Here is a 17,337-nt window from a genome sequence, read left to right as displayed (position 1 = left end):
GTCCATCAGATAAGATTTGCCATCACAAGTGAGAACCCAGAAAAAAATGCTTGGGACAAAAGTCAGACTAAAAAGATGTATACAAGAAAATGATAAACGCATAAGAAATGTACCTTGCACAATCGGCTTTGCGAACTTCACAGCCTTCCTGCCCTCGACCATTGGCTACGCCATCATTGCGGCCATGCCTGCCGGGAAAGCAAAGGCAACTGGCGTAGGATCTTGCACCACTGGATGATCTTGACTAATGCCAAGGCTAAAGCTCGGTGGGGTGAAGACCATTGGGTGGCTCTCCTGCCTACTGGCCGGACCGCGAACAACTTGCTAGGCAGAATCCAAGGGTGAAAGATCAACAAACATTTCTGCATCGGCCGCTGCAAAATCATCGGGCTTATTCGTAGGGCGGGGGTGTTGTCAGCGGTATCAGTCGCAGCTTTCTTGACAATCTTCTTGTTTGGGCTGTAGGGGACACCAACGTTGACTGGGAGCTTAGAAGTGCGCAGATTTAAGCTGGGGTTCTCCATGGCGGGTACATACGCAGTCTGCTCCGGACGTTCACCTCCGTCAGTCGTGCCTGGCTTGCCACCTGGGTCAGTTGTACTCCGGTCTTTCGTTTTCTCCATAACATTGCTTTTGGCAGGTGGTGGGAACAGTGTGGACGCAGGCACATAACCAGAGTCATCTCTGCTGCTCCTAGCTACAACCGGTGCGTTGGGTATGTCTGTTGATTGCTTGCGGGGGCTACGACGCCTAGGTGGAAGGCCAGCTCGCGAAACGGTCGCCTTAGCAACCTCTGGACCACCAGAAGCTGGAGCTGTTGTGCCAAGACTATCACCCGTGGATGGCATATCATTATGAACTGTCGCCTCAGCCCCTTCTTTCGTGGACGCAGAAGTGCCACCACCCACGCGCTTGGAATCCGTGTCAGATGAGCGGGAATCTTCCTTGCTTAGGTTGATCTTGGGGGCGTCCACTTCAACACTTGCTGATCGGGTGGCATGGCTCACAGCAGCATCCTTCATTGCCAGCAGAGTGGGCAATATTTCAGCAGTCCTGGCAGATACCGAGTCGTCACTCCTAGATGAACGGATGCCTGTTGTTGTAGCATGCACATCTGCAACCGGCGGAGATGGTCGGCCGCTTGCATCAGAGCTAGTGGGAACAGTTGACGGTGCAGCAGCAGTCTTGTCGACTGGCGCCTCATGAACATCTGAGTTGCCACCTGTCGACAGCTTTGAATGAAGGCGTTCGAGTGGGTCTCTAATGTTCTGCTTGGTCACGCGTGTAGTAGTCTTCTTCACCCTGCAAAGAAAAAAGAACATGAAAAGTATTAAAAAATGAACAAAAAATATTTGCCATGGTAGCCATCTTAAAAAATGAAAAAAATGTGTGATGTGCCAGAGATGCCATTTCAAAACTAGGTATGGATGAGCACACAAGTCAATGGAAGGCTGGTAGTTGCCATGTAGCTAGAATAAGAGTTGCCATGTGGCCTAGTTAGCAGTTGCCATGCAGAACAAGTAGGAGTTTCCATGGTAGCCTTCTTGAAAAATGAAAAAATGTCTGATGTGCCAGGGCTGCAATTTCAAAACTAGATATGGATGAGCACACAAACCAAAGGAAAGCTGGTAGTTGGCATGTAGGTGGAATAAGAGTTGCCATTTGGCCTAGATAGCAGTTGCCATGCAAAACAAGCAGGAGTTGCCATGCAGTAAAAAGAAAGAGATCATTGGAAAAACAGCAGTTGCCATGTGGGACTGATGGCAGTAGCCCATGTGGCAAGCTGAACAGATGCACTGAAAAGCAAAAAATATAGCACTATGGCAATGAAAGAACAAGGATAACCTACTTCTTGACTGTCTTCCTCAAATCTGGCAACACGACAGGATCCCCGGTGTTGGACGTCGTCGTACGAGGAGATGACCTGGTGGAAGCGGTGCCACCAGCAGTGGGGGCACCCTTGTTCAATCGAGCAGAAACACGGGTTGGCGTTGGTGCTTGTTTCTTCGTAACTGCTCGTCCACCAGCTGTCGCCTCACTGCACGTATAAGAAAGTGGCAAAAAAGGTGCCAATTGTCAGACACGAAAATCATGGCCACGCTTGGCAAAACAAATGAAAAAAAGGGTCAGTCTGTTCAAAAGGAGAGACAAAACAAAACACTAAAATAGAAGTCGAACCTCCTCCTAGCAGCTAAGGGATCGGTCCTAGACCTCTTGCCAGGAGAGGCCTGCCCAACATCCTCTGGAGCCCTCCCCCTCTTTGAGGGGCGACACCCCCTTGCCTCTCGCAGCTGTATGTTCTTTGACTTTCTCCGGTGAGGGGACATCTGGTGCAGCCTTGCCCTTCTTACCACCTGCACGAACTTCAACATGTTCATCATCGTCGGTGTTGTGTTGCACGTTCTGCATGTCATCGTCGTCATCCTTGTCGAGAGCAGCATCTCCATCTAGTTCATCTTGTGTGTCAGGAAGCTCCTGGGAACTGTTGTAGTTGTACCGGCCACGGAAACCAGTTGGCCGATGTGTCCGTTCTGCAACAAATGGAGTGAATTGCCTCGCAACCGCATCGCTGTCAGAGCCATTAAGGGACGTCCAACCCTCAACCAACTTCCCGAGCAAGCTGGTCATTCCGGATGCAAACTGCCCAATTAGATGCTCAACAGGTGCCCTCGCCTGTGCACGAAACAAGAAGCAACAGTAAACCACCATATTAGAGTCACGTGTACAAGATCAAATAAACCAAAACAACCATAGATATATATCCTTGATTACTTCAGTAGGACAAGACGGAGCTGAGTGCACGTCCATCCACTTTCCAAAGTTTTGAGGCCCACCAAACACATTGTAGTCTATAGCATGCTTGGCCATCAGCTGGAAATAACCAAAAAACAGCTTGGATGTAAGAGAGAAAATAATGAACACTAACTAACAGTTCATGTATTGCAAAAAAGAGAGGAGAAGAGGATATAAGTTTCAACATGGATGACGGAGTTGCCATGTGGCGTAAGACATGGATACCATGCACAGACAGCCATGGCTAACAAGGTAGTCATCTCTTGTTAGCCACAGACGGTTGCCGTATGGGGATTTTTTCATATGTTATGCAGCAACAAAATTGAAAGAATGCCGTGTAAAGAAAAAAGCCAGAACAAACCTGCAGTTTCCCGTATTTCGTATCAGTTACCCTGTCTGCGGCAAGCACAACCTTGACATCATCGCAAGTCCATGCAGAAACAGCAAACTTGTGTGGAGGCGGCGGGCCTCCTGTCCCAGTAAAGTCCACGGTGGACAGATGAAGACGATCGACGTACATGAGCTGATGTACAACAATTTAAAAAGGAAAAAATATCCGTTGCCATCATGTTATTTTGCAAAAACTAGCTAATGTATGTTCCTTTAATCATCAAGTTGAAGGGCATGAAAAGAAGAGAAAGTTGCCATCTATCTGTGTTAGTTGCCATCATGTTGTGCTGGCAGTTGCCATCTTGTTATGATGGTAGTTGCCACAATGTCACCATCATAGTTGCCATGCATACTCAAGGTGTTAAGAGTGTTTGCAAAGGAGTAGTAAAAAAATACCATTAATGTCAGGACCGGATTTTCGGGATATTAATTTCCCAGAAAATGGCCTTTGTACTCACCAGCCCCAGGATTACTGTTAGCTGATGAGGCACCAACTTGATACAAGAATTCCAAGCAAAGAACAAAAATATGTAGTACAAGACCATTGTGGCCTAGGAGTACAACACTTGGTTTCTAGTGGTTGATGGCGGAAGCGGTTTGTGGTTCATCTGCGTCTATGGGACTCCATTTCCCACAAGAACAGCTGACCAGGATAACTCCTATCTTCGCAAGGCTGCTATCGTCATTGCGTAGGTTCCGGGGCTGTCATCGCACTGCTGTCACCATGCGCGAAATCTGGCCAAGACAATAGCCAGGGACAAGCCAGTGAGTACGTTTGAATGTACTCGCAAACATTAAGAACACGGGTATAATATAATAAGAGATAAACATGTTCCGAAATATTCATAATCATAACGTCTGCCACGAAAATCTGTGATGCACGCATGCAGAGAAAATATGAACATGCAATACGGGAGTAAAAATAGAATGCACTGACCGAGTGTCTGAAATGACTCCTCGAAAGGTTGCAAATAAATTAACAATGCCGCATTCGGGCGTCTGAGCGACACCACATAAAGGGCTTATAAAGAAAAATTTAAATAACAAACATGCCGCAGTCGGGCGTCTGAGCGACGCCACATAAAGGGCTTATAAAGAAAATTTAAATAACAAACATGCCGCAGTCGGGCGTCTGAGCGACGCCACATAAAGGGCTTATACAGAAAATTTAAATAACAAACATGCCGCAGTCGGGCGTCAGAGCGACGCCACATAAAGGGCTTATATAAGAATAATCATAGTGAATATCCCGGAGGTCGAACCGTCCCAGGGGTACTCGCTAATTCAAATAAGATAACAGGTTAGTCCACAATAATAATAATCATAATCCTCATGTATCACAGGTCATAAACAAAAATCTAGTCTAGCCGTTTCTCCATCCGAAGACCGTCACTAGATTCTAATTAAACCGTTCTCCATCCAAATACCGTCACTAGATTCTAATTAAACAGTTCTCCATCCGAATACCGTTACTAGATCCATCTCAGACTGTAATCCTTACCCATGAATATGGCTATCCAAATGGATATATCCTCTGCAGAGGGTGTACTATTTACCCACGAGTAACGGATTTATTTAGCCCATCGGGACTAATTCCGCCTACGGCCTTTTAATTGAAAACACGCCTGACCTGCACAGACCAGCTTAACTTACCGGTGTCTGGAATCACCCACGACACCCGTCAAGCAAAACTCTAAGTGGGGAGGCTACAACCTCGACCTAGCATGGGATCAAATTTATATCGCGCGCTCTAAGGGGTGCCCCCGTCTCGGTCCCAACCGGAAACACCCATGCCCCCGGAGCAGGTGGCATGCCTACCGGATGCATCCGGTATCTTCCACCATGGCCTCTCTGTACGGTGTGTGCCTTGGTAAGGGGTTGACAACTTACTGAACCGTACCCTACCTGCGGCAGGGACAAGTGGTAGTACAAAACAAGTAGTGGAAGTTACCAATCAAGACTCGACCTACGGCCAACTCAGGAAGTCCAAGTATTCTCCGAATGATTAGCATAACCAAAATATTTCCATTAACAGATAAACTCACCACTCATCAAGCCTCACCATGCCATACCGGGCATACTCGTTTCAACGAGGAACTAGGGACAAGCTCGTGTCTACCCAAGACCACGACTTTCCCGGCTTCCTGCCGGTATGCATGAAAAGCTCGCGAGAATGATCACTAACACCAGCATATCCATTACTATCAGCAAAACAATCTCCAATATGCACTCATGCATGTGACTTTACCGTTACATAAAAATAACATATGCTCCAAGTCAAAGTGGTGTTGTAATCGTATCAGAAAACCACACAAAAATATTATGCCAGAGTTCAGAATGCTTGCCTTCAAGAGTATGCAAAGGGTGCACTTTTTGAAAGTTTTCTTCTCCCTCCATTTCATATTTTGAAAAATATATTCAAATACAAATATTTCAAACACAGTGCAAAAAGTTGTCCCAAATATTTTTGAAATAAATCTTAAAATAAACTAGATGAAATTTGAGAGAGGTAGGAAAAAGAAGCAACTCATTTGGAGTTTTATTTTAAAAGCTATAGCCAGTCAAAGTTTGGTCAAATCTCTGTTTTTAATAAAAACCAGAAAAAGAAAACGTTTCGGGGAAGAATACGCTTTCGAAACATAGGAGACGTACTCCGGGGTTTTACGCGATCACTTAAGCCAGCGTGGGTGGCGCGGGGGTCACTCACAGTGGGTCCAGAGGGCCCACTGGTCAGGTTTGACCATTCTCTTCTCTCCCTCCTCTTCTCTGCCCGCACGGGAGCGGGACTCCGGCGATCGCCGCCAGCGATTGGCGGCTCCTCGCGGGCTCCAGAGGGCAGGGATGGACCCGCCAGGCCGGGGCGGTCCTCTCGGTGGTCGCCGGGTCGACGGTGGTGGGAGGAGTCGCCGGCAGCGAGCTCCGCGGCGGAGAGGGCTACGGGAGTGAAGTGAGTTTTGGGCTCCGATGGTCTCCGATCGGGGCTGAGGCGCTGGGCAGCTCCGCAAGGACAAGGGGAAGCGAGCGGTGGCACTGGATGGGCGGGGGAGTGGCTGGTTGCGACGAATGGCACCGGACGGCAGCGGCGGCCGAACCGGCCGTAGTTGGGGAAGATGGCTTCTCCCGGCCAATCCACGGCCAGGGAAGCTCTAGGGGGAAGGTCTGAGGTCGCCTGAGGTCTTGAACGAGTTCGGGGATCCCTTAAATAGGCGCTCGAGGTCGGTCTCGCGACGGCCGAGGATAAGAACGCCGGCGACCGCGGTGCTGTAGCTGCAGGGCGACGTGGCGGCGACGAACGTGTGCCGACGGGCTTCGGGATAAGCTCGAGCTGTTCATAGGGGCAGCTGGCGCGCTGGTGTGGTTTGGGCGGCGCCGTCCATGGCAGAGGCTCGCTGCCGACGCCGGCGTGCCGCCAAAAGCCCTGACGGCGGCGCTGTAGGGCGCCAGAGGTGGCGTGGAGAGTGGGCGAGGTTAGTGCGCGTCTCTACAGGCGAGCTGGGGCCAGGGACGGGACGCGTCGAGGGCGGCAGTGCGGCGCGGCGGCTCGGTGCGCGCGCGTGCAAAACGTGCACTCTGGGCGCGCCCAGAGCACGCACGAGACATGCTCGACGAAATGCCAGGGCAGCCTAGAGTTAGAGGGTGAGGCTGGCAATGAACAGAACTAGGTTAGGAGTAGCTAGGGTCTTAGTGGACAAGGTTGTTGGGCCAGAGGATCAAGATCACAATGCAAACTAGATACTCATGTCAAAACTGCCTGTGCACACCAAGTGTTCGACAGAATGCCAAGTGCATTTAGGCAACTCTTGGAGTGGCCAAAATCTCCAGATCAGGGTCTCTCCAGATGTAGGTGATGATGGCAAGATCATTTTGGCAAAACCATAAATTTGCTAGTGCAAGTTTTGCAAAACCTCAGTTTTGGACAGAAAGAAAAAGGTATCATTGCATGCACTTAAAATCCTCCAATGGGTCCACTCTCCTGGACTTAAGGGTTTTGTAGGGAGGGCTACAAGCAGGAAAAAGCTCATGGGCATTAGAGCAAAATAAAATAGGGTTGCAGTACAAATCACCAAACTGGACCAGAAAGAAAAAGAGGTTGATTCACTCAAAAGTTTCAAAGAACATCACTGGGTTTTGGTATAAAGTTTAATTATATGCATCTACTGACATCTCCAAACACTTGGAAGAATTTTTAAAGAAATATTTAAATAGGTTGTAGTGCAAAAATGCCTACTGGACCAGATTTGAAAAGTTGATGTAGAGCTCAAAATCTCCAATAACCAAAAGATGTTTTTGCATAAAAGTGATGTGGAAACATCACATGACATCCCCAAATTTTGGTGGAAATTTTAAAAGCATTTGTCAAATGGTTGTAGTGCAAAACAGGCTCCAAATTTATTAAAAATCATTTTAAAGGAATAAAGCTTAGGGAAAAGCAAATCTTGCAATTAAATCCACTGATAAAGAATTGTTTCATAGAGAGAGCATACAAGTCCAATAATACTTTTGGAAAGTTTCCACTTGAGGTAAAATCCACAATATCAAAAGGGTAAATCTTGACAAATGGAAAAGTTTAATTTCCTGGCAAAGATTTTAATTAATAAAACAAGGTCAAAATTTTGGGGTATCACAACACTACCCCCCTTAAGAAAAATCTCGTCCTCGAGATTTGTTAAAAACCTTTTTGAACAAACATTGCTTTTATCAAAAGAAAACGCTCTTACCATGCAATAAAAATGTGGCTACAGTGAGAGGGCAATAAGTGGTGTAAAACCACAGTGTGGTATACTGGCATAGCGTGGAAAAATCCATGGTCGGGGAAAACGAGATATTTCTACGCTGGATACAGTAATTTAGAACAAATTCTAAATTACTGAAATACGCTGGTCGCACCCAAGAGCACAGTGCTCTCTGTGGCTGACAGGTGGATCCGGGGCCCACTGTCGGCCTCTTCTTCTACCTCTGGCTCTCTCTTCTCTCTCGCGTGCTCTCCCGCGCTTCCTCCACCGGCGACGCCTAGCGCGTAGGGCATCTAGGCCGTACTGCGGTAGTGCGCGGCGTGCTAGCTGCCGATGCAGTGTGCACTCACCTCGCGGGCCAGTGCACTGTCGGCACTGCTCGCGGACTCGTCTCCGAACACCGGCGATCGAGCGACGAATGGCGCTGGTGGACCTTGCCCACCGTACACCGATCTCGAGCTATAAAACGATTGCGGTGCTCCTCTCTTCTTCCTCACACCTGGCCTCGCTTCTACTTCTCCTTCCTTCTTCTCCTTTGCTGTTAGCAGGAGCTCGAGCCGAGGCTCTAATGGCGGAGGCGATGCCAGACTGGTTCGTGGTCCTCGTGTGTGGAGGTTTGGCGACGTTGCTGGGGCTCTCCGTGCTCTTGTGCGCGATGATCCTGGATGATCGTCGTGATGCTGCCGCTCGAGTGTTAGCTCTTCGCGGTGGCGGCGATCACGAGGATTAGGTGCGGCATCGAGTGCTAACTGCTGTCGGTGTGCTGGGGCAACTCGCGCCCGAATGATTTCCCCAAATCTCTCTTACTGAGACTGTGGTGTCCTCGGGTGTGGTCAGTTAAGCGCAAAATGCGTACGAGGATTTGTAAATGGCGTACGAGGTCGAGTGGTTGTAGCTGTGAGTCTGCTGTTACGACGCTGCGCGAATAATAAAAAAAACTATGTCGTAAAGATACATATGCTGTAGTAACTCGGGGAAAGAAATCTCATTACAAAAAAATTTTCGCGAGTGAAAATTAGTTAAAACAAAATCAACAGCTGTAAAACCGCTCACATAATTGAAACCAAAAATCGGATCCATCGCACAAATTTTGGATACCCCATACAAGTTACAGCACAAAAACAAAAGCTGGGATAATAAACACAGCGGTGACGTTTACAAGGAAAACGGCAAAAGGACAGGGTCTTGAGAAAACGCCTCTGGTACTGGGGCACACTCTTCTTCTATCGGGGGAAGCGGGTTGACCAGTCGATGAATGCGCCTCTCCTGATCAGGCCTCAGTGGTCTGCCAATAGCGATCCGAGGATTTAAATCAGCGAGGCTCTGGAGATAACCCATCACCCGCTGAGTCAAACGCTCTTGAGCGATAACGTACTGGGCAAGGTTGGCCAGTACTGGATCTCTCTCAATTTGCCCACCGGGAAAAGATGCTACTTCTCCGGGTGCTGCATGACTCGGAAAATAATAATATCCTCGTTCGCTGGCATAGGGTACCGCGAATCGAAGACGAGCGAGCGCCTCGTACGCAGCAGCTTCTATGGCCATATGCGGAGTCGGCATGGATTTCCCCACGAAGGAGACTTCCGTTGGGTCTTGGTTTGGGTATGCGGGAGGGATGTGCACCTCTGCATAATATTTCGAGGTGGATGGGGTGATCCTCGATTTGAGCAACTCGTACTGGGGTGGATGGGTGGCACTCATGGTACTGCAGGTAAAGTCCCACAATAATTTAACAAAACTACCCGGGGTTGCGTCTGGGGTTCTCAGATAAATACTAGGGGTCGGCATGGCAAAGAAATGGATGTGAGTGTTGCGCACAGGGTGAGGGGTACTCGGCAAGGTCACGAGGTGGCCTTTATATAGCATTGGGGCTGGGTTATCCACCGGGGTGAAGGGTAACTGGTTGTCGATCCTGTTCTTGGGTCAAAGCCACAGATATACGCATCACATAAATGTGACGCATTACTGTGGGTGCCGTCGGGGTTGGTCTTGGTAGCTGCGCCCGAAATTTAAAAATGCAACTGTACGTCAACGTACATATGCATAGCTACTACTCCAAAAACAGGGGCGTTCAAGCAGACAGCATTAAATAAAAGCGATACAAGGTCACACCATTACAAAGCGTAGGAAAACTAAGGCTCGATACAACTCGAGCGACTTAGTCTACTTCGTTAATGTCTAAGTGGGCTGGTCTGGCGGATGCCGAGGTTTCTCCACGGTTTTCACTGTCGGGATTTGCTGGTTGAGGTTGAGGGGCTGCAGGGTCGGGGTAGTGGTGATGACCATCGCGGGGGTTGTTGGCCACAATCCCGTTGGAACGGGTTCCCAAAAGGCGACGGAGCGCTTCTGGGGACACCAAAGCACTCTGGTTGATGACCGGGGCAGACCTCAAGGGATCGATCGGGTGTCCGAACAGCACGACTGGGTTGTCGGCGTCGGGCTCCACTTCTCTTCTCGCCGGGGCTCGGCGAACCAGTTCCCCACGAGCTGCGATCAGATCAAGGGTGACCTGATCGAAAAGTTGCTCTAGTGCGCTTACATAGCGCACCAGATGCAATAGTGCAGGATCTGTCTCGTGATCTCCGTTGGCAACCTGGGGCGGCCTGCCATACCCGTCACGACTGGGGTAGTAGTAGAACGAGCAACAGTTAACTCTGGGCGACAAGTGCTGGAGTTGAACTATAGCTTCTCGGGCTGCCAGTCGGATGGCTTGTGGCTCAAAGGAAGTTGTCCTTCCAGTGAACCTGTAGGGGCGTTCTGGCGACAGACCCCTACCGTAGATGTGCACAGTGGCCCAGTACTGACGGCTCTCACCGTACATGGGTCCTTGGTACACAACATATTTAGGAGGCTCTTCTAACGCATAGGCATGGCGGGTGAGGTTTGCGAGCACGGTCACAAAACCTCCAAGGTTGGTTGCTGTGGTCTCATTGTGAACAATGGGGCCAGGCATCGTGGCTTGGTTTTGGGAAAGGGGCTGTGCTGTGCTGGGTTGAGGCTAGCGTGCCCTTTTTATAGGAAAAGGGGACGGAGTCTTCCTTCGCACGCTTGCGAATGAGACGTGTTAGGTGACGGTCACTGCCGCGCGATCGACGGGCTAGGCTGATGGGTTGGGCACCGCCTGCGAAAAGGCGTCGGGTCACTGTGGGGCTATCTTACGCGGGAAGCTTGGCCGGGATTAGGTTAAGGTCTAGTGGTTTGGTTAACCTAGGTTTATTGACCTAGCTAAGATAGGATTAGCCAATGGTCAGCCTGGCTCTGATACCAAGTCTGTCAGGACCGGATTTTTGGGATATTAATTTCCCAAAAAATGGCCTTTGTACTCACCAGCCCTAGGATTACTGTTAGCTGATGAGGCACCAACTTGATACAAGAATTCCAAGCAGAGAACAAAAATATGTAGTACAAGACCATTGTGGCCTAGGAGTACAACACTTGGTTTCTAGTGGTTGATGGCGGAAGCGGTTTGTGGTTACTCTGCGTCTATGGGACTCCATTTCCCACAAGAACAGCTGACCAGGATAACTCCTATCTTCGCGAGGCTGCTATCGTCATTGCGTACGTTCCGGAGCTGTCATCGCACTGCTGTCACCATGCGCGAAATCTGGCCAAGACAATAGCCAGGGACAAGCCAGTGAGTACGTTTGAATGTACTCGCAAACATTAAGAACACGGGTATAATATAATAAGAGATAAACATGTTCCGAAATATTCATAATCATAACGTCTGCCACGAAAATCTGTGATGCACGCATGCAGAGAAAATATGAACATGCAATACGGGAGTAAAAATAGAATGCACTGACCGAGTGTCTGAAATGACTCCTCGAAAGGTTGCAAATAAATTAACAATGCCGCAGTCGGGCGTCTGAGCGACACCACATAAAGGGCTTATAAAGAAAAATTTAAATAACAAACATGCCGCAGTCGGGCGTCTGAGCGACGCCACATAAAGGGCTTATAAAGAAAATTTAAATAACAAACATGCCGCAGTCGGGCGTCTAAGCGACGCCACATAAAGGGCTTATAAAAAAAATTTAAATAACAAACATGCCGCAGTCGGGCGTCTGAGCGACGCCACATAAAGGCTTATATAAGAATAATCATAGTGAATATTCCGGAGGTAGAACCGTCCCAGGGGTACTCGATAATTCAAATAAGATAACAGGTTAGTCCACAATAATAATAATCATAATCCTCATGTATCACAGGTCATAAACAAAAATCTAGTCTAGTCGTTTCTCCATCCGAAGACCGTAACTAGATTCTAATTAAACCGTTCTCCATCCGAATACCGTCACTAGATTCTAATTAAACCGTTCTCCATCCGAATACCATTACTAGATCCATCTCGGACTGTAGTCCTTACCCATGAACATGGCTATCCAAATGGATATATCCTCTGCAGAGGGTGTACTATTTACCCACGAGTAACGGATTTATTTAGCCCATCGGGACTAATTCCGCCTACGGCCTTTTAATTGAAAACACGCCTGACCTGCACACACCAGCTTAACTTACCGGTGTCTGGAATCACCCACGACACCCGTCAAGCAAAACTCTAAGTGGGGAGGCTACAACCTCGACGTAGCATGGGATCAAATTTATATCGCGCGCTCTAAGGGGTGCCCCCCTCTCGGTCCCAACCGGAAACACCCATGCCCCCGGAGCAGGTGGCATGCCTACCGGATGCATCCGGTATCTTCCACCATGGCCTCTCTGTACGGTGTGTGCCTTGGTAAGGGGTTGACAACTTACTGAACCGTACCCTACCTGCGGCAGGGACAAGTGGTAGTACAAAACAAGTAGTGGAAGTTACCAATCAAGACTCGACCTACGGCCAACTCAGGAAGTCCAAGTATTCTCCGAATGATTAGCATAACCAAAATATTTCCATTAACAGATAAACTCACCACTCATCAAGCCTCACCATGCCATACCGGGCATACTCGTTTCAACGAGGAACTAGGGACAAGCTCGTGTCTACCCAAGACCACGACTTTCCCGGCTTCCTGCCGGTATGCATGAAAAGCTCGCGAGAATGATCACTAACACCAGCATATCCATTACTATCAGCAAAACAATCTCCAATATGCACTCATGCATGTGACTTTACCGTTACATAAAAATAACATATGCTCCAAGTCAAAGTGGTGTTGTAATCGTATCAGAACACCACACAAAAATATTATGCCAGAGTTCAGAATGCTTGCCTTCAAGAGTATGCAAAGGGTGCACTTTTTGAAAGTTTTCTTCTCCCTCCATTTCCTATTTTGAAAAATATATTCAAATACAAATATTTCAAACACAGTGCAAAAAGTTGTCCCAAATATTTTTGAAATAAATCTTAAAATAAACTAGATGAAATTTGAGAGAGGTAGGAAAAAGAAGCAACTCATTTGGAGTTTTATTTTAAAAGCTATAGCCAGTCAAAGTTTGGTCAAATCTCTGTTTTTAATAAAAACCAGAAAAAGAAAACGTTTCGGGGAAGAATACGCTTTCGAAACATAGGAGACGTACTCCGGGGTTTTACGCGACCACTTAAGCCAGCGTGGGTGGCGCGGGGGTCACTGACAGTGGGTCCAGAGGGCCCACTGGTCAGGTTTGACCATTCTCTTCTCTCCCTCCTCTTCTCTGCCCGCACGGGAGCGGGACTCCGGCGATCGCCGCCGGCGATTGGCGGCTCCTCGCGGGCTCCAGAGGGCAGGGATTGACCCGCCAGGCCGGGGCGGTCCTCTCGGTGGTCGCCAGGTCGACGGTGGTGGGAGGAGTCGCCGGCAGCGAGCTCCGCGGCGGAGAGGGCTACGGGAGTGAAGTGAGTTTTGGGCTTCGGTGGTCCCCGATCGGGGCTGAAGCGCTGGGCAGCTCCGCAAGGACAAGGGGAAGCGAGTGGTGGTGCTGGATGGGCGGGGGAGTGGTTGGTTGCGATGAATGGCACCGGAAGGCAGCGGCGGCCGAACCGGCCGGAGTTGGGGAAGATGGCTTCTCCCGGCCAATCCACGGCCAGGGAAGCTCTAGGGGGAAGGTCTGAGGTCGCCTGAGGTCTTGAACGAGTTCGGGGATCCCTTAAATAGGCGCTCGAGGTCGGTCCCGTGACGGCCGAGGATAAGAACGCCGGCGACCGCGGTGCTGTAGCTGCAGGGCGACGTGGCGGCGACGAACGTGTGCCGACGGGCTTCGGGATAAGCTCGAGCTGTTCATAGGGGCAGCTGGCGCGCTGGTGTGGTTTGGGCGGCGCCGTCCATGGCAGAGGCTCGCTGCCGACGCCGGCGTGCCGCCAAAAGCCCTGACGGCGGCGCTGTAGGGCGCCAGAGGTGGCGTGGAGAGTGGGCGAGGTTAGTGCGCGTCTCTACAGGCGAGCTGGGGCCAGGGACGGGACGCGTCGAGGGCGGCAGTGCGGCGCGGCGGCTCGGTGCGCGCGCGTGCAAAACGTGCACTCTGGGCGCGCCCAGAGCACGCACGAGACATGCTCGACGAAATGCCAGGGCAGCCTAGAGTGCGAGGGTGAGGCTGGCAATGAACAGAACTAGGTTAGGAGTAGCTAGGGTCTTAGTGGACAAGGTTGTTGGGCCAGAGGATCAAGATCACAATGCAAACTAGATACTCATGTCAAAACTGCCTGTGCACACCAAGTGTTCGACAGAATGCCAAGTGCATTTAGGCAACTCTTGGAGTGGCCAAAATCTCCAGATCAGGGTCTCTCCAGATGTAGGTGATGATGGCAAGATCATTTTGGCAAAACCATAAATTTGCTAGTGCAAGTTTTGCAAAACCTCAGTTTTGGACAGAAAGAAAAAGGTATCATTGCATGCACTTAAAATCCTCCAATGGGTCCACTCTCCTGGACTTAAGGGTTTTGTAGGGAGGGCTACAAGCAGGAAAAAGCTCATGGGCATTAGAGCAAAATAAAATAGGGTTGCAGTACAAATCACCAAACTGGACCAGAAAGAAAAAGAGGTTGATTCACTCAAAAGTTTCAAAGAACATCACTGGGTTTTGGTATAAAGTTTAATTATATGCATCTACTGACATCTCCAAACACTTGGAAGAATTTTTAAAGAAATATTTAAATAGGTTGTAGTGCAAAAATGCCTACTGGACCAGATTTGAAAAGTTGATGTAGAGCTCAAAATCTCCAATAACCAAAAGATGTTTTTGCATAAAAGTGATGTGGAAACATCACATGACATCCCCAAATTTTGGTGGAAATTTTAAAAGCATTTGTCAAATGGTTGTAGTGCAAAACAGGCTCCAAATTTATTAAAAATCATTTTAAAGGAATAAAGCTTAGGGAAAAGCAAATCTTGCAATTAAATCCACTGATAAAGAATTGTTTCATAGAGAGAGCATACAAGTCCAATAATACTTTTGGAAAGTTTCCACTTGAGGTAAAATCCACAATATCAAAAGGGTAAATCTTGACAAATGGAAAAGTTTAATTTCCTGGCAAAGATTTTAATTAATAAAACAAGGTCAAAATTTTGGGGTATCACAACACTACCCCCCTTAAGAAAAATCTCGTCCTCGAGATTTGTTAAAAACCTTTTTGAACAAACATTGCTTTTATCAAAAGAAAACGCTCTTACCATGCAATAAAAATGTGGCTACAGTGAGAGGGCAATAAGTGGTGTAAAACCACAGTGTGGTATACTGGCATAGCGTGGAAAAATCCATGGTCGGGGAAAACGAGATATTTCTACGCTGGATACAGTAATTTAGAACAAATTCTAAATTACTGAAATACGCTGGTCGCACCCAAGAGCACAGTGCTCTCTGTGGCTGACAGGTGGATCCGGGGCCCACTGTCGGCCTCTTCTTCTACCTCTGGCTCTCTCTTCTCTCTCGCGTGCTCTCCCGCGCTTCCTCCACCGGCGACGCCTAGCGCGTAGGGCATCTAGGCCGTACTGCGGTAGTGCGCGGCGTGCTAGCTGCCGATGCAGTGTGCACTCACCTCGCGGGCCAGTGCACTGTCGGCACTGCTCGCGGACTCGTCTCCGAACACCGGCGATCGAGCGACGAATGGCGCTGGTGGACCTTGCCCACCGTACACCGATCTCGAGCTATAAAACGATTGCGGTGCTCCTCTCTTCTTCCTCACACCTGGCCTCGCTTCTACTTCTCCTTCCTTCTTCTCCTTTGCTGTTAGCAGGAGCTCGAGCCGAGGCTCTAATGGCGGAGGCGATGCCAGACTGGTTCGTGGTCCTCGTGTGTGGAGGTTTGGCGACGTTGCTGGGGCTCTCCGTGCTCTTGTGCGCGATGATCCTGGATGATCGTCGTGATGCTGCCGCTCGAGTGTTAGCTCTTCGCGGTGGCGGCGATCACGAGGATTAGGTGCGGCATCGAGTGCTAACTGCTGTCGGTGTGCTGGGGCAACTCGCGCCCGAATGATTTCCCCAAATCTCTCTTACTGAGACTGTGGTGTCCTCGGGTGTGGTCAGTTAAGCGCAAAATGCGTACGAGGATTTGTAAATGGCGTACGAGGTCGAGTGGTTGTAGCTGTGAGTCTGCTGTTACGACGCTGCGCGAATAATAAAAAAAACTATGTCGTAAAGATACATATGCTGTAGTAACTCGGGGAAAGAAATCTCATTACAAAAAAATTTTCGCGAGTGAAAATTAGTTAAAACAAAATCAACAGCTGTAAAACCGCTCACATAATTGAAACCAAAAATCGGATCCATCGCACAAATTTTGGATACCCCATACAAGTTACAGCACAAAAACAAAAGCTGGGATAATAAACACAGCGGTGACGTTTACAAGGAAAACGGCAAAAGGATAGGGTCTTGAGAAAACGCCTCTGGTACTGGGGCACACTCTTCTTCTATCGGGGGAAGCGGGTTGACAAGTCGATGAATGCGCCTCTCCTGATCAGGCCTCAGTGGTCTGCCAATAGCGATCCGAGGATTTAAATCAGCGAGGCTCTGGAGATAACCCATCACCCGCTGAGTCAAACGCTCTTGAGCGATAACGTACTGGGCAAGGTTGGCCAGTACTGGATCTCTCTCAATTTGCCCACCGGGAAAAGATGCTACTTCTCCGGGTGCTGCATGACTCGGAAAATAATAATATCCTCGTTCGCTGGCATAGGGTACCGCGAATCGAAGACGAGCGAGCGCCTCGTACGCAGCAGCTTCTATGGCCATATGCGGAGTCGGCATGGATTTCCCCACGAAGGAGACTTCCGTTGGGTCTTGGTTTGGGTATGCGGGAGGGATGTGCACCTCTGCCCAATATTTCGAGGTGGATGGGGTGATCCTCGATTTGAGCAACTCGTACTGGGGTGGATGGGTGGCACTCATGGTACTGCAGGTAAAGTCCCACAATAATTTAACAAAACTACCCGGGGTTGCGTCTGGGGTTCTCAGATAAATACTAGGGGTCGGCATGGCAAAGAAATGGATGTGAGTGTTGCGCACAG

The sequence above is a fragment of the Aegilops tauschii genome, chromosome 3 (genome assembly GCF_002575655.3).
Source record: "Aegilops tauschii subsp. strangulata cultivar AL8/78 chromosome 3, Aet v6.0, whole genome shotgun sequence".
In the NCBI taxonomy this organism is placed as follows: Eukaryota; Viridiplantae; Streptophyta; class Magnoliopsida; order Poales; family Poaceae; genus Aegilops; species Aegilops tauschii.
This window is presented reverse-complemented; position numbering follows the sequence as displayed.